General features: G+C 44.8%; 1 protein-coding gene across 3 annotated transcripts in view; it reads right to left on the reverse strand.

Moving 5' to 3' along the window:
* Positions 1–25877, reverse strand: part of COL4A1 (collagen type IV alpha 1 chain) — a 157948-nt gene that overhangs the window by 128174 nt on the left and 3897 nt on the right. The window contains exon 1 of one of the 3 annotated variants that reach the window (XM_034936976.3): positions 20765–24893. The exons of the other annotated variants lie outside the window; for them this stretch is intronic. The gene's annotated coding sequence lies outside the window, so the exon portion shown is untranslated. Of the gene's footprint in view, positions 1–20764; positions 24894–25877 lie in introns of those variants that run through there. 3 annotated transcript variants of the gene reach the window in all.

A 25877-nucleotide genomic window follows, 5' to 3' on the forward strand; every position in this document is an offset into this window, starting at 1 on the left:
AGTAAGTTAAAGGTCACTCACTTCAAACAAGCAATTTCATTTTCTTCAGATTTCCCAATCTCCACTTGGCTTCATTTCCCTTAATTCCCATATCAACTTTTATAATTATTAAGTAACCCATGCTAGCATTATTGCCTTTGATGAAAGTTTCTAAAAAATTCTTTCCTATTTACCCCAGCCTTTTTTCCCCTTTCAAAATGATCCCAAATGGAACTCTAGTTTCTTATTTCCAGCCCCCTTCACTGAGAAGTACATATGTTAATGTATTTAGAACAATATTTTCTACCAATAACTCAGAAGAACTTAGTACGTTTCAATAGAGCCACTTAGAATTGTGGCAGATGGGTATAAATGATAATCTCATAAAAGGTGAAGTGAGTTTCAAGGAGACACTGCCTACATTGACAGGAGTTTTATATTTTCTTCTCCTCCTTTCCAATGCTATTTTGCACCTAGCTTTTTCCACAATGTATTCACAGAATTTTTATGAGCCCATCTGACATTTTTATTCCCTTTGCACTATCTTATTTCTTCTGCCTTCCTAGCCTTATCATTCTTCTTTGGTCTTTGTGACCTGGATTCTGGAAATACCTGCGTATTTTCCCACAATTTGAAAGCATTGCATTTCATACAATACTCTGGACTCACTAGAGAGGTTATGAAAGCACTTCCTAGACATTTCCTTTGGGTGTGCTCATTCATTCATCCATTCATTCATTCTTCTAATCATTATATATATACATATATACACACACATCTGCAAAGTACTATGTAGCGACTTCACAGCCTTTTTAAAAAGGCTTTCCTCCCCAAGGATACCCATTTTCCACACATAGTAAATGCTTAACAAATATGCTCCTGATTGATTTCGTAACTGATTTCTTCATGGGCATTTCCTCCTCTTTTATTTTCTATGTATTCTTTGGACTTGCAAACTATGGCCACTCTTCTCCCAGCCACGCCTCTTGACAGGATCACCTTCTCCATCTGCCTAGACAGTGGGAATGTTGGGTGGGATTGCTGGGTACATATTTGCTACCTTAGATGTTTCAGCAGCTCAGAGGTGTCCCACACCTCCTTTTCATTTTTCTCAAACTACAAATCATGTTTTTTCCTGTAAAATATCTTCCCTTAATCTAGGACTGTGATGAAACCCTCAGGCCCAACTTCATCTCATCTGCCCACTGTCACGGTTGGCTCCTCTGCGGAACCCAACTCAGTGCTTTGCCCGGGGTCTTCCAATTCCATATGAAGTGTTTCGAGTCAGCCACAGGTGCTCTCAATGTCCTACTGTTTTTTATGTTTCTACCTACTTGGCTTTGCATGCACTTTTGGGGGGCACTTACCTAACCAATCTTTATCATATACACTGGAGCGCCCTTTCCTTTTCCAGCTATGTCTCCCTGCACATCTGATCTATTTTTGCTTCTTATGACACATACATATCAATAATCATCGCTCCCCATGGAAGGTGAGGTTTTCTGGAGTCCAGTTCCACACCTGAGGCCCTTCTCAGTGATGCTTCCCAGTACTGCTCCTCCCCACAATACGGGCTCCTTCTCTGAGCTCATGTACATAACGCTCAGGTTGGTTTCATTGAGATATCATTTCAATGACTAGTGTTTCCAGGAAGATTGTAAGCTCCTTGAATGTGCAAACCATATAATGTATTTTTTTGCTCAGTTCCCCATATCTTGAACCTGTGTTAGACACATTCAATCTATTCTTTTGGGGGGCTGGAGAACCACACACACATATAGATTATAGGAGGAAACCAAAATATGCCAAATTCTTATTACGTGTGTCTTTTCTTGCAGGGGAAAACCTCCTAGCATCAGAAACCAGCCACACAGAAGTGTTTAACAGGATTTGCTTCAGGTAGTTTTTCCCTCCCCAAGACTTCATATTTTAAGTTTTGCTGTTGTTGTTCAACTTTCTAACCAGTGCCCATTTCACAGTATTTTCTTTCATTCTCAACACTGACTTTCTTGGCACTACTATTCAGTGAGTCCCTTCTGCAGTGCTGGCCTGTCTCCCGTGGGCCTGCATCGAGAGGGCTGGCGGCCCTCCTTGCTGTGGCCACTGTCTTCTCCTGGGTCTGCCAGACACCTCCAGAGAGCATCCACGTTGCACCTGCTTTAGGTCCTGTGAACTCCAGTGTCTGCACATTACTGAATTCACTTTGATTCTCCCTTCCTGATATTCCTCTCCTGTCTTACCCTTCCTTATGAATATTTTCTGTTTCTATTGGCAATTTTCTTTTAATTTGGAGCTTACTTTTATTTCTAAATCTATTACCAAATGATGAAGTTTGCCACGTATAAAGAACTTGGGATTCTTTAAAGTTAGTTTTTAAAATAACTAAAATACTGCAGTGGTGTTAACTTGTTCAATGAGCCAACGGGAAGCCACTGACGGTCCTTAGTTTGCTGCGTGTTTACTCCATCTGTGCCGAACAGCACATCCAGATTTTCAGACACAACAAAAATGCACACTTGGTGCCTATTACCCAGCAACAGTCGGCCACAAGTTTCAGATAAAGGTCAAAAGTGAAATGCCTTTAGGAGTTCCCTCAAAATCTTAAAATAAAAGTCACATTCCAAACTTCATAATTCTCATGAATACATCACAAAGTCACCATTATGCCATTGAAAACGAAAACAATTCTATGCTTGTATTACGAGAGAAAGTATCCAAAAAATGAATTATATAGAATCTTCAAGTTCTTGCTCACAAATCATGGTTTGCTTTGGCTTAGCAGCGCCGCATGGCATGGGCTTTACGTATTACACCTCTGAAGACAGAGGACAATCCCACGCCGACATCTGCAACACCAAATTTGGTGTGTTGGTTTTATAAGTGGCCTCGAAAAATCCCCTTTTCAATAATTCTGGTAAGCCTCTTTCATCTCGGTGCTATTCTGAGAACTTGTAATCTTGCTGGTAATACATGAATATAAATGTGAAGGAGAATTTTCTTTCTTTTTTCAAGACCTAGAGCCTTTCTTATATTCTCTCTTTCAACGAACACATGTTATGAAATACATCCGAGATCTGGCTGAGGGTTTCTTACTCTAATGCTCTGCCTTTGTGTTCAATATATGCAACTATCTACTTAGATCGCCGTATTATACTTTGTTTGCTTCAGGAGTGATCCAATTCCTTTGGATCAGTAAAATATGGCTTTTCTCCTCACCCCAACCATGTGTCCCATTTTTTTAGCCACTCGAGCATAAAAACAATTCTGCAGTTCTAAACTTTTTCAGAAAACAGAACATCCTTTGGCCAGAGAACTCGACAACATCTTTGACACCATCAACTGGCTTGTGTAAGCCACAAAACGTGGCCGGCACTCTCTCCCATTTTCTTCTCTTGGGATAACAGCTGTAAGGAGCAACACTGTTCTGTGATGACACGACTCTGGGAAGACTAACCTCCCCCCGCCATCTCCTACAGCCAGAATTCTTATTTCCCAAAACAAAACGTGAGAAGCAGAAATACTGAGAATTTTTCAATGTTCCAAAAAGTACTCTGTGCTCCTTGAAGGACATTTTCTGACATTATTTCAAAATACTTTATGAACAGTAATTAATTCTTGAGAAGGACCAAAGAAGAACCCAGATGTGCCATAAGCCAAAAACAGCCAGATCATTCACAAACTGCAGTGAAGGGAAAGAGAAGAGGAAGTGGTTACCTGCTGCAATATAGAGACAAAATGTTTAAAAAAAATAGTAGGAAGCTTAGATTTCCACTATGCGGGCTCACACAGAAACTCAATTTCATCAAAAATCTATAAATTAAGTAATTAAGAAGACTAGTCAAGATTTGGGTAGACCCTTGATCAAAGAGTAAAGTCTTACCCACTTTACCTCCACTATCTGAAATAATTAGTTACTCTCAGCCAATGAATTTTCACAAAATAAAGGACTCTTCTTCTAATGGTATGGCCGTTTACCAATCTGGCAGGAACATCAATTCCCCTCTCACATTTTAGTAAACTTACTCAACCCATCTGTTTCTCTGCCCTTCAGAGAGTCGGCACACAGTTCTGTGGATGTTTTCTGCAAAAGGCCCTGACATCTACAGTTTCTTTCCCATTCCCCTGGCCACCTTCCCTGCTCAGATCTCCATCAGTTTATGCCTGAAACACAACAGCTCCCTTCAGTTTTCCTGGCTGCGGGCCGTCGCCTCACCTTAGGGCCTGTTAACCATTATCCACCTAGTCTTACTTAAGAGGATTCTCCCCAGCAAAGACCCTTGGTCACAAATCACCAATTACTCACCAGTTTCTAGTGCATAAAACTTTTACAATTTGACCTCTCTCCCCTTGTCAGAATTCCCTACCAATGCTGGAGAGGTGGCATATCAATGTCAATATTGTAAACTTGGATTCAGACAGACCTGAGTTTGAATACTAGTGCAGAAAAGTCCTTGACCTTTTGTTTTCTCATCAATAAAATGGGAGTAAGACAACCCACCTCACACTGTCATTGTGCAGACTGTGGGGGACTCATGTAGAGTACTGGCACATCAAGGGAAGCCGGTGGTGACTCTTAGGTATTATCACTTTCCTACTCATGCTGTGCATTCTAAGCTGTTCATTGTGTCTCCTCAATGCCATCTTCATCCCTACTGTACCTTCCCTGGCATGGCTGCATCCATGCAAGTCACCCTGTCCTCACTTCCAATGCAAATCCTTTAGATTAGCAATGGCAAGCTGGTTTCAACTCAAGTGTCAATTCCTACCAGTCAAGGATGGCTGCAGAAGCTCTGAATTGGGGAGAATTTTGAGGCCCTGCCAAGGTCATTGAGATGAAGTGCTCTCACATAACTGTGTGTCCTACCCTGGGACATGGCTTCTCCAAGCACAGGGTCTGTACCCTGAAGTATATGTCCCTGAATGGCATCCCTGCTGTGCCTACTGATTCTCCTGACCTGTTTTGGGGCACCTGTGTTGGCTTCCAGGGATCATGAACTCTTTATTTAAGTATTCACAAGCTTTCTGTCAAAAAAAATCAATTTGGAAATATAATTGTCCATGCTACGTTCACTGATATGTGATTTCTGGAATTCAATTTTGTTCTTTCGTGGCCATCGGAACATTGCCCTCTCCAATCTTCCTGCATCTCTCCACATTTCAAAATCAAAATGAGCCAGTGATTCCAGTCGCTTCCAGGTGCCCCTGAGGCCCTGGGGCCTCACCTCCAAGCATAAAGGCTTCAGTTAGTTTTAAGCAATTGCATGGTATCTTTCTCTCTCTTTGCCTTGCCTGTGATTCAGTTCTCTCCTTACCATGTTTCATTTAGTGTTCCCAGTTTGAAGGAGGTTCAGTTCTTCATAGGAAAGACAGAGACTGAAGAGTAATTACTTGATTCTCTCTGTCATCAAATAATATAATATGTTCAGAAAAGACGAGTCATCGAATCAGAGATTTCAGGAAAAGAGAGGTTCAAGAAAATAAAGAATAATGTAGACTAGAAAATTTTATGTCAGCAGCTAGTTTTTAAATCATACATTTGCTTTTTGACATTGAATAGAAGTGGCTAATAAGTCAAATGTGAAATGTGTTGATGTCACTAATGTAGGGAGATGAGTATGCGAGCTGTGCCCAAGCCATGATGTAAACTCACTAAGAACAGCAAGAATACAAAGGGAAGGGCCAAGGTGTCTGGGCGCCCCATAGGCACACACACACACTCTCACGCACACACACGCACATGTGCACCTGCACACACCTTTCTGTGTGTACAGACATCTGCATATGCAGACACATGCATACACTCCCTCACATACAGGCACACATATGAACACAATGCACACTCAGGCACAGGCACACAGGCATGTGCATGCTCTCACACTCATGCACACACCCACACATGCACATCAAAGTTTCCCTCAAAGACTGCCTGCCATCTGTGAGCTCATCTGGGGCTCACCATGCCCAGGTCCCACCATACTAAGCCAGGCCTCATGCTGGTGGGGTGAGCTTGGACAGCAGCAGTGGGTGGCATTTGGGGGGTTATTTTTCATGACCCTGAAGACTTTAGTCACTGTGGCTGGGCTGGCAAAGCTGTCACATGTCGACAGGATGGGGGATGAGGTGGCAAAGGCTCTCCCTCCAGCCCAAGGAACAGCGCTGTATGACAGTGGTGGCCACAGGCCAGGAGCCTTCAGCAAAGGGTCTGTCTCGTGATGGCCACAGGCCAGGAGCCTTCAGCAAAGGGTCCTTCAGCAAAGGGTCTGTAGGTCAGGCCACCTACAGGCAGGGCTCCCACAGAGCGTGCACCTGGATGCTGTGGTGCAGGTGGAAACACACAGCTCTCAATTTCACACCCAGACATGATGTGCTCCCCCAGGTAGAATCATCTAAAAAGAGGCTGCTAAATTTCACCCCTCTCCTCCTGGAAGTTTTCTTAGTGTCTCTCTAACTTAAACATCTGTCACAAGCAGAGCTAAGCTGGGAGGAAAGCCCAAATTCTGGAATCTGGGAACCCACAAGCCACAGGCATCTCTCTAACATCTGACTAATGTGACCCCCACAGCTTTTAAATGATAGGTGTTGATTTTGGGGGCTGGAGGCATAATCCCGAAATCAGTAAGCATGATTTGGAAGCTGCAGAGGTCTTTTGGTTTTAACGTCTTGAGAAGTCAACATGATATCCTAATATTAGCCTTCAGTCCCTTAAGAAATAGAAAAATCTAATGCACACATTTCAAGAATGTAGAAGTAGAAAGCCATCATTTTTCACCGATTTTTGTGCAAAACACATGGAGAAGTAGCACATGATTAATGAATACTAACTTCCTAACACAGATAGAGCAAGCAAAATATATTCCCCATAGCTGTCTTCTTTTTGTAAAAGGCCTTTTTAATGAGCAGAAACATGGCTCCATCCTCATGATATGAAAAAGAGAGGCTCGAATGGGCTTAGTATTTACCTAATCAGAACAGTAAGGCAAATGCTGATGGAGATTACCACCTCCTGAACATCTGAAAAGAAGATGCAACCCTTGACTGTAGCTAATACTTTCTGCCTATTTCATCTCCAAGAGAAATGAACAGTGACAAGTGCCAGACAATGTGCTGTGGCCAGGAAGATAAGCCTAGAGATGACACCGTCCCTGCCCTTGGGAAAGCTGATGGTGTGGTCTAAAGGCTATGTCGGAATAATTCCATTACAAGGCAATGGCCCTTTCTGGAGCGAGGCACATGCCCACAGCAGCACAGGGGATGGCCGTCAGTCTGGGCTGAGGCTTTCAGGGAAAGAACACTCTGAGCAGTGTTTGGATCTTTTCATGTTTAAAATGTAACCAATAGATCAATTTTCTAACATGAGTTATTTTCAAAATGAAAGACTAGGGCACTAGCCAGAAGTATTTTTATTAAAATGTTGAAGCCAGGAAGCATCGATTTTCCATTGGAAATGCACATTCCAAAAACGTGAACCTACAATGGTGAAGAAATAGGATGGGCTCTTACGTGTGCTACGGAATCCCATGCATATTTCCTCACCCTGTGGGCCTCACTCACTGGGACTGTCTCCGTGAATCCGTGAATACAGAGTCTTGGCTCTGCCTTTGTACCTTACACATTTAGGAACAGCAGCCCTTAGTAAGCGTCTGTCTTCTGCAGTGGAAATACTACCACTCATAATAAATCAGCACTTGAGCTAAGCTACTGTGATTGTTAGTTTTATGTGTCACCTTGCCTGGGCCATGGGATGCCCAGATATCTGGTGAAACGGTATTTCTGGGTGGGTCTGTGAGGTGTTTCTGCATGAGATGAACATTTGAACTGGTGCACTGAGTAAAGCAGACCCATCCTCCCCAGTGTAGGCTGGTCTCACTCAAGCCATTGAGAGCCTGAACAAAACCAAAAAGCAGAAGGAGGTTGTATTAGCGCTCCCTGACATTTTCCTTCTCCTGCCCCTGGTGCTCCCAGTTCTCAGGACTTCAGGCCATACCATCGCTTTCCCAGTTCCACAGCTTGTAGACAGCACACGGTGGGACCTCTCAGCCCCCATGGTCATGTGTGAGTCAAGACCTTATAATAAATCCTTATATCTCTATAAACTATCTGGATGTATTGGTACCTTTTCTCTGGGAAAACTGACTCAGAGCTACTACTCGATGACCATATCCCCTGTCCGAAGCCTTGGTTAGACCCTCTGGGAATGGGACCCAGTTTAATTTTTGCCCCAGATTCTCATAGTGCAGAGGGCAAAGGTGCAACATCGGCTCCCTGATATGAGTGAGCCATGAGTCTGGAGAGGCCTGGAAGGAGGGAAAGGACTGGATACGGGAATGCCCTAAGGAGAAACCGCCATGGAGGGGCAATACTGACAAGACCAAGAACGACCAAGGACAGCATTGGCTCAAAGGCTGCAGCTGCAGATTCAGGGTACACTGAAGCCAGTGGGACTCAGCCACTTGACACTGGAGGGGAAATGGGGGCTTGGGATCACACCCAGGCCAATAACCATCTGGTTTATTCACATGAGGGTGCTGAACACTCGAAGCTCCTGAGGGTGGCTGCAGGCAGAGTAGGAGGGCTGAGCAGGCTAAAGGGAGAAATGGCCATGCCTGGAGGGGCCCGCTGTCCGGTCAGGCCCAGACAGGAGCCTCAGGGTCCAGAGCCTTGTGTGGCATTCAGATTGTGTGGGGGAGAGAGGCAGAAGTATCATGCCAAGAAATCCATTCCTGGAAGAGGAGGAACAGTTCCCAGGAAAATGGGGCTGAGGCAGTAAGACCGCCAGCTGGGATACAGAGGAGCCGCCTATAGGGACAGAGAAATCCTAGGCACCCCGGAGTGCCAGAAAGGCGGTGGGTTACTTCGTGGGGCACTGAGATTGGCTGAAGCTGTATTCCCAGATCCCAAAGGTGAACAAACCATGAGCCCCGGCTCTGTGGCCCTGCTGGCCTCGCAGAGAGGCAGCTTGCATTACATGGATGCCTGGACTCAGGCAAGACCAGCAGAAGATCGCAAATGCTCACTTTTCCCAAGTCCACACGATAAACAGTGTGTGCTTCTGACTGTGTCCCAAGCTACTTGACACCTCCACTAGACCCAAAGAGTTAAACAGAATTCGTTTCTGGGAAGAATTCCACTTTGCATTCTGCTACATTAGTTCAAAGCTCTTCTTCGAAACAAGTTTGGAAACGACACAAAACTCCAGAAAATTCAGGAGTGGCATTTGGAAAACCTGAGGCTGAGGGTGGAGAATGGCCCACAGAGGTGCTGTTTGTCTTGTCTTTCTTCACACAGAGGCCACCCACCTAGGAAGAGGCAGGAGAGGCCCCGGGCACCCCAGGTGTAGACATGAGGGCTGCAAGGCCAAGCCACAGGGCACTGGACATGCAGAGACGCACTTTTCCCCACTATGTGTCAGAGGGAAGGAACGCCCTCATTTGCTCTTATTCAGCCATTCAACAATAGTAAGAGAATTCCTTTAGGCCGCATGACATCTCAGGGGCAAGCCAGACAGCCTGCCGTCCCCACCCTAAAGCCCGAGGCCAGCCACTCAGATATCTAGTCTAAATGGCTGCACACAGCTGCAAATCTAAATACTCCCCTACTTCGTGCCCACAAAGGATCCAGTCCTATTAATATCTTATCTTTGTGAAGTTCCCGGTTCCTCTCTAAACAAGAAGCACCACCACAGCCAAGACTCGGTTTTTCCATTGGAACATGGAATGAAATGAAGTGAGTTTACATTTGGGGCTCTCATTGTATCGGATGAACTCTTCTCTAAAGGTCAGAAGGCCGGGCATCATGAGCTGTCACTTGAGCAGAATGCTCACCCTGCTGTGAGACCCAGAAAGAAGCCGGCACGTCCTTGAGCGCCGTACAGTGGGATGGCCCTGCCTGGGCGGCTGTCTGGGGCTCAAGGACATGAAGTTGAAAATCACACACACTTCCATCTATATACAAGGAGGAAGCACATGAGAGCCCGACACTGGTGTTTCCAAGAAAAACGTTTCCTTTCAGGGGCTAATGTAGGCGCTACAATACCTGCAGCACAGGAAGCACAAACTATTTTCAGACTCAGAAGAGAGCCGTTCAAGTGGTGGCAATGCCACCAATAGGGAGTATCTCATCAATTGTCTTGGTGAGGAAACGCTGGCAACAGACCAAGAAATTGGTGAATTCAAGAAGCCTGAGTGGTCCGGGCACGGTGGCTCACGCCTGTAACCTCAGCACTTTGGGAGGCTGAGGCAGGTGGGTCACTTGCGGTCAGGAGTTTGAAACCAGCCTGGCCAACATGGTGAAACCCCAACTCTACTAAAAATACAAAAAAAAAAAAATTACCCAGGAGTGGTGGCAGACACCTGTAATCCCAGTTACTCGGGAGGCTAAGGCAAGAGAATAACTTGAACACGGGAGGCAGAGGTTGCAGTGAGCCGAGATCGTGCCACTGCACTCCAGCCTGAAACAAGAGCGACACTCCCTCTCAAAAAAAAAAAAATAATAATAATAATAATAATAATTAAGCCTGAGTGCAGCCTTGAGTCGCTGCTACTATGAGCCTTGAAACTCAGCTTTGATCTTGCTGGTAAAATAGCAAAATGTGAAAAGAGAGAGTCCTATTGCCACTATAGAAAAACCCATGGTTCAGGAGATCAGCATAATTTTGTCTCTTGCAACCAAAATGTCTATTTTAAGGATTATCTAACCACAGGGTAGAGCAACTGACAGAATTGTTCCCACTTCACTATATCTATTTTTATTTAGTATATGTATTTTCTTTGCACAGACAAAAATCAAAAATCACAAAAATGTATGTCATTTGAAATGAAATAATGAACACTGATTAACCCTGACAATTTGAGCATAACAGACTGATTTTCCATTCTTATCCCTCCCATGCCCTTGTGTAAAACCCTGGACAGGTTGTTGAAATGCCTCAAGCCTCGGGAGCTACCTGTAAATGATGGGTGTCAGGCCGGGCGCGGTGGCTCACACCTGTAATCCCAGCACTTTGGGAGGCTGAGGTGGGCGGATCACGAGGTCAGGAGTTCTAGACCAGCCTGGCCAACATGGTGAAACCCCATCTCTACTAAAAATACAAAAATTAGCTGGGTGTGGTGGCGCACACCTGTAATCCCAGCTACTCAGGAGGTGGAGGCAGGAGAATTGCTTGAACTGGGACCCAGGAGGTGGAGGTTGCAGTGAGCCAAGATCGTGCCACTGCACTCCAGCCTGGGCCACAGAACAAGACCCCATCTCAAAAAAAAAAAGATGCGTGTCACAGGCCTAGCCCTTCAGTGGAGGGGAGAGGACAGAGTGGGCTAAGGTCAGTGAGTATCTGGGCAGAGCAATGGCTTCCATTCCAGATCTCCTCATTTTGGCGAGTGCTGGATTCCTATGTTCTCCTGGATGGAAGAGGGGATTTTGATCTCAAAGAACAGGGTCTGAATGGCCCCACACCTAAGCCTGGAGGTAGAGGGCTGGAGTGCTGAGTTCCAGCTCTAGCACGATCCAGGCCGGGGTGCCATCCACTGCCGCGACCAAGAGGAGACCCTTCCGAAGGCAAAAGAACAGCTTCCCTCTTCTCCAGCATCTCTGGCTCCTCATCACCTTGCAATCAACTCGTTCCTGTCAGGGGACAAGGCCCTGCGCACCCACCCTGACCCCCTGCCCGTCCCCCACTGCCCCAGGCAGCCCTGTTACTTTTCCTGTCCACCTTCTCAGGAAGCTCTTTGCAGACCTTGAGTTCACCGATTTCTTGGTCAGTTGTCAGTGTTTCCTCACCCAAGACAACGGATGAGATACTCCAAGTCGGTGCCCTTGCAGGTTCGTCCTTTACAGAATATGTAAAAAGTTCAACATGTTAGACGTTACACTGCAAATTACGCTATCTGTATTTTGGGTTAAAGTCCAAAAGCGCATAGAGAATACCCACAGCCACCTTCAGGGCTAAATACCAACATCTCGGGTTCCTGATGCATGGAAAACTCAAGAAGAAATGGAACATGAGATGCTCCGGATCCCAGGCTGCTCCTCAAGGTGGCTGGCACGGACCACCGCTTCTTCCTCTGTCTTCCAACAGAAACATGTTCTGCCCCCAGTGGACAGATCCCAGAGACGGAATGAGGGTCAGCGCTTCACCCACATCCTCATGGAGGACAAGCAGGTGGGTTTTAAGGCCCCTGGGAAGTAATAATAGAGGGTCTGCTTCTGAAAAGGGGCGTGAAGGGAAGGGTTGGCTGAAAGGACGCTGCCGAGGGGCAGAGCACCCTCGCAGGGGCATCACTCCTTCCAAAGGTGACTCGGTGCTGTTCTAAACAGAAGAGTCCTGTTTCATGTTCGGTAATTTTGACATGCTGCTGTGTAGGTTTTGTCATCTTTTCCTCTTAATTAAAGCCTAGTTGAAGGCCTTTTAAAGTTCATTTTCCTGGTTAGACAGCCAGTGCGAACACACTAAGCTACACAGACACACGTGAGCGTGTTGCAAGCTAACAAGCGCTCGGCAGGCGGCTTCTGGGATTTTGATTTCCAGACTCCCCAGAGGGAACACAATCTGTGCAGCATTCGTTTTATCATTAAAATGTCCTTGCACTGTTTAAATTTTATGTCCAAGTCATAATTTCTTTTATGATTTACCCTCTTAATCAGTACATCTAATGACCACCATGCTTACACTACACTAAGATTCCCTTAAAAGGTTACAAACCCATAGCATTCCTTCCACAGGCTCCTCCGGCTTCCTCGATCCTTCCTTCCCTTTGGACTCTAGCTTCACTCGCAAACTACTCATCAACCACCCCAGGTGACCAAAATCTCTGGGCACTCACCCTGGAGTCACCTCCAGCTCATCATCCCTGTCCACACCTCCACCAGACCCACTCTCCACCCCACTTTTATTTTAGTTTTTATTTTGTTTTACATTTTAAAGCTTAGCAAGTGAAGCTTGGGTGCACGAGAGCACCGTTAGTCAGGTGGGGACTGGAAAAGGAACAAAGAAATCTATAACTGGTTGTGATCAATGATCTGTGAATATCACTGCATTTGGACCAGCCCACTTTTTAAAATGTGGGTGTCACTTTTGGGTCTATCCTGCCGGTGACGCTGGGCACTCTGCTACTCTCTTTGCCTTCGGTGGCCAGTGAAACTCGGCAGGGGGGTCGCCATGCAGTGGCAGAAGCCAAGGGCGATTGCACGTCCCCCAGGGGTGTGTCTCTTTGCACTTGGACCAGCACAGAGGTGCTCACAGGGCAGGTGGGGGACTGTCCTGACCTGAATCACGTGCACAGACGTGAGTGTCCTGCCCGCCCCTCTCCTCAGGACACTTGCAGCTCCCACCTCACCTGTCCGAGAACACTGGGGCTTCCCCTCCTGACCTTCAGGTGTGTCGAGGACCTGGTGCCTAGAAAAAGTACACGATGCCAACTAGTCTGGTATCACATTAGCCACCCACTTGTCTCTTTGATCATCTTTACGTTTTGCACTAAATTCATCTAAACTCTTGATCTTGTCTTTTCATTTCTTCAGCATTTCTCAGCAACCAAGAATCTGCCATATTTTTCTACAACTAGGAGGCAATGGCGAGGGAGCTTTAACCATGCCATCTCCTCACAGCTGGCTGTCCACAGAACCCATCATCCATGTCGGGATGTGCTAGGGGTGCACAGGAGCACCATTAGGAATTTCACCCAGGTCACAGCATGGACCACGCTGGCCTGGGCAAACCAGACCACAAGTCAGCCCTCTCCCATCGCCTTCTCAGCCCTGCGAGGCTGGCCACGTGGCAGGGACTAGACTTGTCAGTTTCTTTATCACCCACCCCATGTCAAGTGCTGAAAATGCAATGGCCTTCACTAATTGTGCAGAGCCCTGACTGCCCCCAAGTACATCACACCTTTTCATAAAAGTGTTCACAGAAACACCTCTCCTGTGACCAGACCCGGCTTCTTTAGTGGGTTATTTACTTCTTGTCTCCCTCTTCAAGAGCTCTGAGCTGGGTTCCTAGAGGGATCATAATCGCCAGTTCCACCATCTGCAGATGAACCAATCTAGATTCACCTTCAAATTTCCATTTTCTAGCATAACCTTGACAACCAATTAGTCAATCAAGAGACACTTACTGAGCATAGATTCTACATGGCGATGCTCAGATACTGTGCCATCCCTGGAGGGGCATGGAGAAAGAAACCAAAATGCAGCTGAGAAGATGGGGTCTGCACACACGTCTTTCGAGAGATTCATGCCAAACATTTGATACAAACAATAAGATTAATGTTCGCCAAAACTGTCTTCCCGACCGATTTTCCCACCACCCTCAGAAGTGCCTGCATCCTGCCTGCCGCTGAGAGCCAAAGCTTTGGAAGCATTGTCAAATTTAGCTCTATTCTTATCTACTGCCAAATTCAGGGTCTTCTTCCTTGGGAAATCTTTTCGACAGTTCTTACTATAAAAATCTGCTACCAAGTCCCTCTAGACCAGCAGTCTGTGGCATACATCTCTGAGAATGTGATAAAAGTTCCAGGCATTGTCTTCTTAAAAATGCACTTGTGCACACGTTCATAAAAATTTGCATATGATCTCAAGGGGTTCACGGGCCCCCCAAAAGAGGCCATGCTGTGGTCTAGACTGGACTATAGTTTCTTGACTCTCAACTTTTCATATATTTCCAATCTGGAGGTGGGTATTTTTGTTAGTCCATTCTCACACTGCTATAAAGATACTCCTTGAGACTGGGTAATTTATAAAGTAAGGAGATTTAATTAACTGACAGTTCTACATAGCTGGAAGACCTCAGGAAACTTACAATCATGGTGGAAGGCAAAGGGGAGGCAAGGCATGTCTTACATGGTAGCAGGAGAGAGAGCCAAGGAGAAAGCACAATTTTTAAAACCATCAAATCTCATGAGAACTCACTCACTATCATGAGAACAGCATGGGGGAAACTGCCCCTATAATCTAATCATCTCCCACCAGGTCCCTCCCTCAACATGTAGGGAGGGACAGGAACTCAAAGGATGATGACTGGCAGGTAGGCAGATGGGATCAATGGGTCACCAAGTCAATTATCTCTATGTAAAGGGTCAGGAGAAACAGGATATGTCCAGGGTTCTCACTAGCATACAAAGGCAACTGCCAGGTAATCTATGTCACTTAACAGCCAAAGATATCACGCCTCAAATTCATAAGGAGATTCTAGAATTGTGGGAAAATAAATTGGCTGTTATTTTTTAAAAATCTCAATTCCCACCTACACAACTTACCCAGAGCACCCCCTAAAAGTGCAGTCACTCTCTTTCAACTAGTGATAAATGCTGGATTCCATTCAAGGTCAGCGTGCAGGAACGCTTAGTCTACTCCCCAGTGCCACCGTTGGGGGCTGGAGGTTTAGCCCTCCCATGCAAATTAGCAAAGTCCCAAAGCTTAGGCAAATATGACCAAAGGTGTGTAGGACTGTGGCACCTAGAGAAGTGTTTCTGGACGTCTGCAGCCTGCCAAAGCTGGGGGCTCGCACCTGTGGCATCGCTCTGACCCAGGGAAGAGTCAGTAAAATGTTGTAGAGGTAGTGGCTGCTGCATCTACCTAGAAGGCTATGAATGATAAGAAACTCAACCTAATCACTTCGCTTTGCCAACTACAGCTTTCAAGTTAATGCTACAGTTTCTCAAATGGCACAAGTGCACATCATATAGAACTAGAAAAAGTTGTATTAAAAATTTGACATTATCTTCTAGGAGTTACTGCCAATCATCTGACTTGAGATGGCAATTGACTCTGCTCAGAGATGGCAGATAGGCTCAGATACAGCAACCCAAACTCAGGCCTGCACTTTCGAACATGCTGTTTGAACACATCGGAAACACCAGCTGATCTTCCTCACTCTGACACTTTAAGAAGACAATTGCCAATTAAGGAATCAAATTAAGGACCATTTCTAGAATTATTTTCCACCGAAAAGGCTCTGTAACCTAGCACACTTCATCAGAGCTTTTCACATTATACCCTTTCCCTTATTAACAGCGTGTCACTGTTGCAGGATAATGTGGGACATGCACTGCCAATTGTCCAGGACAATTGGCCAACATATTTTGCCAAGAACTTTGACCTGCGTTTCCTTGTTTAAGCCTCTGAGTGTTCTCACAGCAATAGTTTTCATGTTTCTGATTCATTTATCCCTAACTCACAAATTAGGTTTCTTTTGCCCAGGAAGCCTGGTAAGCCTTGGTCCTTGGAACCAGATTTTAATTTTGACTCTCAGAAAAGGCTCAAGTGCTCACTGTGACCAGAACTCCTCCAGGTTTGAGTAGGCGCTGAGCTGGAGGAGACGAGCCCCCAATTTCTTGGTGCTGCCATACGTTGTGACAGTCTGTCCCTGAGGGTTGCCATTGTGCAGAGATGGTAGCACGACCACTTGGGTCCTGTGGAACTGGAGGTCTGAGGTGTGTCCCTGATGATTACAAGAGCATCTCTTTTCTCTGCCTGCCTCCAGCCCCTTCACACAGGGTCCGGCTGACATGGCCAAAGAGCAACACAATTTTAAGGCAAAGGACAATATTCTTGCATCATTACAGTTGTGACACACAACATCCTCATCAAAGTGCCAAGAAGTCTTGCACACTGGAGAAACACATTTGCTGTCCACAGCCTCCCTCCCATTCCTCCATCTGGTATTTCCACATCTGATGGTTTCATCCACTCTAAACCCAAGTGGTATTTCCCATGGCTAGCTGTACTTAATTCCCAGGGAAGAGAGAAGAGCTCTGCAAACCCATTTCCTACTGGAGAGATATTTCAAAATTTCCAAAAATTGGAACAACTCAATGTCTGTTAGTCTCACGAATGTACTTCTGAGACACAAAGTAGACACAATTTCCTATAAAGGACTCCAGTCTCTTCCTTACAACTATTTTAACAAAGTTGAATTTGGGAGGTTGAACCATCCCTAAAATAGCAGAGAGGGATATCCTTTTAAATAATTTCTAGTTCAGCATGATAAAAGGCAGAAATTGTTTGCTTCTCTGTATTCATCCCATCAATAAATGCTGAGGGCAGCAATTCTTTTCTGTTTGTCTCCAAGTCTAGAATAGTGCCTGGTACATAGTGGGTGTACAATAAATATTTCTTACATGAATGAATGAATATCATTCATTTTATAGGAAATGCACACATGGTCTACTTATGTAGTGTATATGTGTACATATGTTTATATGTATTGAAAACCTAATTTTGTGAAGTTAGATTACAGTTCTGTTCATTGAGCACACTTAATATACAAAAGCCATAATGTCCTAGAAATAATCATTTTAACGTAAAAATGTACAAATCAGACTCATTTCCTTAAGACATGTATAGAGCTCAGAAGATTTTATGAAGTTGTATGTGAAGATCCCACTTTTAGACTCTTTAATGGATAAACATCCTCAATCTGCCAGCATGTTCAGATTTTTCTCTTAGGCTCTCACACTACATGGTTTTCTTTCTTTTTTCTTTTTTTTTTTTTTGAGACGGAGTTTGTACAGAGACACAATAAAGGAATGGGCTGATTTTAAGTCCAAATCTTAAATAACTCCTTTTGAATTCAATTAAAGCTTTTGAATGTCCCATTAAACAACAGCCAACAACAAAATATTCTTGTAGTTCACTTCCTTTTTTTTTTTTTTTTTTTTGACAAAGTGTCGCTCTTGTTGCCCAGGCTGAAGTGCAATGGCACTATCTCAGCTCATTGCAACCTCCACCTCCCCCATTCAAGCGATTCTCCTGCCTCAGCCTCCCATGTAGCTGGGATTACAGGCGCCCGCCACCACGCCTAGCCAATTTTTGTATTTTTAGTAGAGACAAGGTTTCACCATGTTGGTCAGGCTGGTCTCGAACTCCTGACCTCAGGTGATCCACCCGCCTCGTCCTCTTAAAGTGCTGGGATTACAGGCATGAGCCACCGCACCCAGCCTCACGGTAAACGGCTTTCTGACCTCAACCTATGCTGAATTCTAAAATATTTACATGGCTGGAAGCCCCACCTCTGGAGCCCCAGAGACATTTTCTACCATGGAAAATGTCAGGCTGAGGCAGCCAGAGATGCAACCCCTCCAAAGTCAGCTCCAGCTCTCCGGGGAGACAGGTGCGCTTTCTAGCGGGGAGTGAGCTGCTGTGGGCAGCTGTCTCCACTGTGCTCAAGCGAAAACTCAGATGTGCAGCGCTGGCTAACTTCAGCCCTGCGCCTCTCCCACTTGATTAAGAGACCAGAGAAAGTTCTCAAAAGTGATTCCCATTTTGCACTCTGCCCTATTAAACTAGGACCTTCCCATAAATCGCTTACAGGAAGAAATCTATGACAGACTCCTCTCTGAGTGGCTATGATGGATCTCATGAGAAGCGAAGCTACCGAGATTCTGCCACCACCTACGCGAAACCACGGCAACGTGCCTTGTTTCAATTTGCTTTCGTTCATCTCATAATTGTTATACCTCAAAGCCTAGGGCTCCATCTTGGAATACATTAGGGATAGAATTGTGCCCTCAAGAATTATGCACTCAAGATGTATTCAATTGTTTGAATATCATTATAATCCCAATATTTTGTAAATTATCCAAGAAGCTGATCTCGTTATAAGAAATAAAGTCGTAGTAAAAGAAAGATACTTCATAGTTTTAAGTACATACGAATATCGATAGTATAATCATGAAATCAATAGTAAAAGCTAACATTTTATGAACGCTCATCTGAAGATACAAAGAGGCACAACAGTTTTTCCTCTGCTCTCACAACAAGCTTCTGACACCGGCTGTGTGGGAGGTTTCCCCACATACCAAGCAAGCAATCATTTCTTCAGGGGAGACCAGCTAGGCTTCCTTTAATTCCACTCAATTCTGACTCCATCTATCTGAAGACAGCATCAGCTCCCACAGATGAAGGCTCAGTCCCACAAGATTGCCCCACTTCAGACCCCATTGCCAGGAATAAATTGTCACCTATTCTTCTGTCCATTGGTTATAAATTGGAATTTCCATGAACCCCTCCTGGGGTTTGATTAACCTGCTAGGAAGGCTCACAGAACTCAGGGAAACCCTTATGTTTACTGATTTATTATAAAGGCTACTGTATTACAAAGGATACAGATGAATACCCAGAACATGGAAGAGAGGCACAGAGCAAGGTGTAGGGGAAGGGGCAGGGCTTCCAGCCCTACCAGGGCATGCCACCTTCTAGGAACAGCTCCACATCTTCAGCCATCCTGAAGCTCCTCAAGCCTGTCTTTTTGGGATTTCATGGAAGCCTCCTTATATAAGGGCATGATTGATTAAATCATTGGCTATTGGTAATTAACTCAACCTCCTACACTGCCCCTCTCCCCAGAGGTTGTGAGTGGGGCTGAATCCATCCTTTAGCCTGCCTTGGTCTTTCCCAGGGACCAGCCCAACTCTGAAGCTGCGGGGTGGGGGAGCCAGCCACCAGTCAACTCATTAACATACAAAGACACTTATCACTTCGGATTCCAAGAATTTCAGGAATTGTATGCTAGGAAACAAGAGGAAGACCAAAGATCTACTTCACAGCATGAAATCTTATGATATGGAAGTCACTCATTTACCAGTATCGTGTCTGCGACCTTCACAACACAATAAAGGAATACGTTATTATCCCTCATGGATAGATGGGGAAACTGAGGCACAAAGAAGTTAAGAAGGTTGCCCAAGGTCAAACAGCTAGTTGCTGTTTGGGCAAATAAATTTATTTTTATTAATTTTATTATTAAAATCCATCACTAAAACTGTCATCAGTAATTCAAATCCATCTCATCTGACTCCAGAGTCTGAAACTGATGCCTTTTGCAGTCTCAGAACTTAAATGAAAAGATTTGGAGCCAGAAGAGAACAGTGCAAGTGCTAAATTTTCAACCTAACATCTATCATACCATTACCAAAATTATTCTCACTTTAACTCAGGCACATGTCCAAATGCAAAGTATAGGAACAATTCTAACCACCTGCATATTTCCTAATTCAGAGCAACACACTTACTGAACAAATTTTAAATGCCAAAAGCAAGATACTGAGCTATCAAACTATTACTTCCTACTTTGTTTTCATGTGAATTCTTACTCTTGTTTTACTTTCGCTGATGTAAAAATAAAAAAGAGAGAGAGAAATGGGCCTTTGGTTACAAATTGGCTTCTTGCCTAGGACAATACCCAAAGTTATTTATGTTTTAAATAAATGATCTAGTCAAGAGAAAAAAAAATCCATATATCATAATATATTAATTGATGATAACCTCCATGGAAAAAAGAGAAAATATCTATGATCAACATGAAATAATAAAGAAGTATGAATTATAGAATTTTTTTAAAAAAGTTTTAAAAGCCTAAATTCCTGAAGAAATACAATCTTATTATTTTCAAGTATTTGGGAAAACAAAATCTAATTATTATGGAGGCGCCCAATGGCTATTTAGTCAGACTAGACAGGCTTTAACAATTGATAAAAAGCATCTGGCGCTAGCATAATGTTTACATGAAAAACATGTTTGTTAAAGATAAGCTAGGAATGAGAAATCATTCAAGAAGATCGCCCACTGCATATCCTACGTAATAAAAACCGTGTCATCCCCTTTTCCAGTTAATATTATTGATTCTGGACCGGGTTTGTGTATGTGTCCGAAATAAATCGGATGCTGAGGCTGAACTAACCATTCCGTGGATGGTATTTTCCCCCATCACTGACCCATTTTCCTGCTTTGGTAAGTTTATCTTCATTGTATAGGCCATTTCCGGACCAAAATTTAGGAGTTATTTTAAACCACTAACCTTCAACCGTCTTTTGTCTCTAGAAACCGGATTTGGCGGTCGTTAAGAATTCCTCACCAGGAAGCCGAGTGGCCGGGCCTGGAGGAGCTGGGAGGGAGGCAGAGGACCCACGTCCAGAGTCCTGCGTCCCAGCGCCCGCTGAGCGGCTCTGCCCCGGGTCGGCCTCTGAGCTACGGCGCTGAGCGCACCCTGCGCAAGTGCGCAAGCTCGCAGGCTCGCCGCAGATGGCGGCAAAACTCAGACTGAAAGCAGATCAGTTCTGAGACACCCACGCCAGGCTCCCGAAGAGGGGAGAAAGCCACGGAGGGCAGAGTCTGCTCCAGGCACCGCTGTGCTCATTTACCATCAGCCCAGCCCTCTCCAGATCCACTCAGGAGCCTCCACTTCCTGACACGCCACATGCCTGTTTCTGGAACCTTCTTCCCCCGCCCATCTGACCTTCCAAACTGCACCACACAGCTGGAACCGGGATTGCGGGCAGGAGCAGAAATCAACGGGAAAAAAAGACAAAGAGAACTGGGAGGGCCATGTTACACGCAGGGGTTCAGCCTCAAAGTGAGTGCAAACTAACGTCCCGGCACTGCAGGCCTGCACCTAAGGCTGCTCAAGCGGCGGCCTCAGTGAAAGAAGTCGGGCTGTCAGTAGCCGCACCCTCACCTGCTAGAAATGCAGATTCTCGGCATACCCCACACCTCCAAAAACAGAAGCTCTGGAGCTGTTTCGTGGAGCCCTCCAGCTGATACTGCTGTGAGCTCATGTTGGACAACGGCTGAAGGAGATCCTTGTGTGGGCCCTTCCAGCCCCAAGGGGTCTTGATGTCATTACTTTGCTGTTTATGCTTCTGAATTTGTCTTTTAATTTAAGAGTGGTGCCTGGCACAAAGCAAGCTCGGTATAAATGCTTCACAGACATTAACTCACTTAATCCTTACATTTGCTCCCTAAGGAAAGCAACTGCCCTCATCCCCATCATACACATGAGGAAGACCAGGGCCCACACATTTCCCTGCAGGGCCTGTGACTGGTGCACAACCAGTGTGTCCCTGGACTGTCTCCTCTCTGGATGTAGTTGAGACATTGCCATCGCCTTTCCAAAAAGTCGTGTGCACGTCTGACCCGTTAATGCCAGCTTCTTTGAGAAACACACTTTTCTTTTGCCAGACTAATCGTAGGGTCCTTAGTCTGGTGGTAGCAAATACGTCACACACAACTCAGTATTAATTCTGTAACATTAAAATGGCATTGCATTCTTTAAAAAACTCTAAAATGCAACTCAAAAATTCAAGCTAATGATAAAAAAAGAGTTGCTTATATTTTAAAATGACATTTCAAAGCTGGTGCTCTTGGATGATATGAAAATAAATGCCACTGTGCTCAGAAATCAGGCATTACTTGCACACAAGGGAACTGCGGATCTGAAAATAAATTTTGATTGTTTTATATTACATAGTAATATACATATAAATAAAGCATTATTAGAGATGTAATAGCCAAATCTTCCACCAATTAGATTAGATATTGTTTATTTAATAAATATGAAGGAAACAATACCAAAATGGTTATCATTGGGTTTATCTGTACAACGCTGAAACAGAGAACAAATACTGACCTAGTACCTTCAAAAACGCCCCATGTGCTGAATGTGAGGATTAGGCAAGGTTTATCTTTGTGCAATGAAGACACATAGTATTCTCCTCTGAACGTGCATCATCTGTCATTTTCTTCTGAATGTGGATCATCTCTAGGGATGAGTGTGGCTGCTGGGAAAAGTTTGTGGAAATAGCTTTCAAAACATTGAATTACAGCTGGAACACACTGGGTTTTGTTCTTCACAAAGGAATATCCTTGTTTTCTAAAGCAGAAACTTAATAAAATCTTTAAACAATTTTAATTGTGTCCAATACAGGAATAGTGTGCCTCCAGATCTTCTGCTGAATTGAGCAATGTTTATTTAAGTTAGCTGCACTCTCTATGAGTGAATACACAAATGGCTTCCCCAATTGTTGGTGTATTTGGTGAAATGAAAATAGAGCAACTGACATCAAACTGGATGCTTCCAGCTCACGGCCAGTATCTCTGGCTGTGGTCCTTGCTGGAATCAGTGGCCACAGTACACTAAGATGTGTATGTATATGTATTACTAAACAATGGTAATTTTACAACTGAACAATGTACTGATTCTAAGAGCAACAGAAGAAGAGGAGGTTGAATAGCTCTCCTTTATCAGGTAAGAGGTACAACAACAGAAACACAAAAGCCCAAGTGGCCTGGAAAAGATTGCTTTAATATCTGATTTGGACACTTGGCATCTGTCTTGTACCTTAAAGATCAAGTGAGCTTTAAAACTCAGATAAAATAAAATGTTTTTATAGTATGCAGATTAAAAACCAAATCCAGCAAAGTTTCCACAGAGAAAATTACTAAACCACGGAATAAACTATTTACATAAAGTGTTCGGCAGTGTACATATTTCCAAGTCATGTTTAGTCTGTGGTGGAATATCTACTCCAAATTCCAAATTAAGGGGAAACACCTTCGTTTGCCCAGATTCATCTTTGTGTTCACTAGTAATACCACAGGGGTGGACAGTGTAAGCCAGCAGGCAGCTCCCTCTAGGACACTCCGGGGGTGGGGAGGGGGTCCCAAGAGAATGGCAGCGAGAAAATTGGAACCAATTACAAGTAATTAATTCCTGATTTCCTCCTCTGTGTCGGGCACTCTCCCAAACATGGTGGGATGCTTTAAAAAGAAGGTATGTCCTGGCAAGTGTTGGAACCAAGACACAAATGACAATGTAACTCCAAGCCATGTGGCAGCAACCACAACCAGCACTTCTCGAGTGCTTACTTCATGTGCACATGCTCTCCCTAGACATGGCGACTACCCTCACTGTATGTATTAGAGACTCCAAGCTCAAAGAGATTACAATGCTACTGAATGGCAGAGCAAGAATTGCAATTTAGGCTGGATTTTTTAAAATCCAGATAGTCAACAATATTTCACATTACCACTCTGACTCGAGAGGGGATCACGTGGAAAAGGGGCAGGCTGTGAACTGTTTCAGGAGCTTCAGTGGAATGCGTGCTAGCCGAGGGAAGACGAGAGGACACTGCAGGCCAGGGAGCAGGAGAAGATGAAACAGCTTCTGTGGAATGCAGAGATTATCCTTCCTTACAGTTACCAAAGCCGTATGTCGAGGAGTAGCAAGGAATGAGGCCAGAAAAATTTGACAGATCCGTACCACAAAGGGAATGCACAGCCAAGCCAAAAAGAGGGGGAGCCCCAGTGAGATAGTAGGTGGCCATGGCAGATCCTGAACCAGCAAGTCTATGACCATGACTTAGGGAATTGAGGGCAATTAGCCTCTCACAGCCTGAGGAATGGGCTGGAGAGCAGGAGAGCTGGGAGGAGGGGCAGGGCCATGAGGGTTCAGTGGTGATCCTGGCACAAGGCAAAGAGAGCTGGAAGGGAGTCCCAGCCACGGGAAGGGAGTCCCAGCCGTGGGAAGGGAAAGCTGCGGGCGCCTCTGGGAAGCATCCAGAAAGAAGCGGGAGACTTTGTGACTCAGCAGATGCAGAGGGTAAAGAAGAAGAAAGGCTAAAGCCTCATAGTCTCTGGGCTCTGTACCCAGAAACATCAGAGGGCACCAGGACCAAAATGGCAGAGTCGGGAAGGGTTGTCAGTCCGGGTAAAAAATGAGTTCAGTCACGAACATATTTGCTCAGTTTGAGATCAAAGCAAGACAGCCAAGGGGAGGCGTCCCATGGAAATGTGAAGACGTTGAACTGGAGTTGAAGAAGGAGGTTTGGAGTCCCCTTCAGGGAGTAATGGTGCATCATGGAGCAGACCCCCAGTGGAAGTTAGAGAGTGCAAAGAACAAAGAGAACCACGCAGGGCTGCCCCTGCAGCTCACCCACACTGAGGGGCATGGGAAGAGGAAGAAGACAGAAGCAGAGACACGGAAAGAGCGCTAGGAGGGACCCATGTCCCAGAGTTAGGACCAGGAGAACAATGGAGGGAAACGAGGCTGGAACCAGCTCACTGTGTACCAGACTATCAAAGTCTTCACCCCAAAGTCATTCCTACAGTGTCAAAAGCCTCAGAAGAAATTCACCATTAAAACATGTTCTGGTTGATATCCCTTTTCATTGTATGTATAAGAATGGTAGGAATATGTCTTTTGTATTGTTCTATAGTTGACATTTTTTCATGGTTGCTTAATAATAGCAGGAAGAACAATGCTCTAACATTATTTTAGGCATTCTATTGTTGCTTGAGCTGACTCTAGCCCAAGAACTCAAAATACCAAACCTCCTTGTGAGACATTTTAATGAGGTTAATCCTTCTTCAATTTGGGGAACAATTATTATAACAAATATCATAGAATTCATCAAAACCACTGTTGTCATTTAGCCACTTCTTGATGTTCTTCCACCGTCTACAAAGGTTTGTCTTAGATCATCACTGGTGGGTTCCATTTGTCTGCAAAATCTTTACCAGCTCTTAACTAAATAACTGAACTTGTTATGACCATCCTTGCCAGTTCTCAGAAATTTGCCAACAGCCTTGTTAATGAATAATGTAGGGTTTTGTGAATTCCCTCATGGCCTGGCCCAAGTAAGGGTAGGTTTTCTGGGTCAGTTCCTAAAGGCACTCCTGACTAGAATCAGTCATCCATGCCGCAACTTTCCAAACATCCCCTGCCTGCCTACCTGCCACCTCCGAGAAAAGGGACAGGACCACATACTGGGGCCTCAGTTGGAGCTGGGAGCTCTTTTTTATCACTGGTCTCCTAAACCCTGCCCTTCCAATTCTTTCCACCCCTCTGAGAGCAAAGTTCAGCCACCAAGATTGTTAATCACAGAAGCAATGACATTTTGGTATCTCAAAGGAGCAAACTTGAAGGTCATCTTTCAGTGCAAAGACCCTTAGACTTGAGAGCAGACAGGCAGAATGACCATGTCTTCTGTGTATAGTACACCATCACAGCGCACATGGAAATGACATGCTGGTGTATAGTTCCTATTTCTCCCTCATATTTCAGAGGCGGAAGCCCCTCCCAGAAGTTTCCTCTGAGTTCCCCAAAGCTGGATTCAGTGTTCCTATAGCCCTTC

This window comes from Pan paniscus, chromosome 14, assembly GCF_029289425.2.
Source record: "Pan paniscus chromosome 14, NHGRI_mPanPan1-v2.0_pri, whole genome shotgun sequence".
In the NCBI taxonomy this organism is placed as follows: domain Eukaryota; kingdom Metazoa; phylum Chordata; class Mammalia; order Primates; family Hominidae; genus Pan; species Pan paniscus.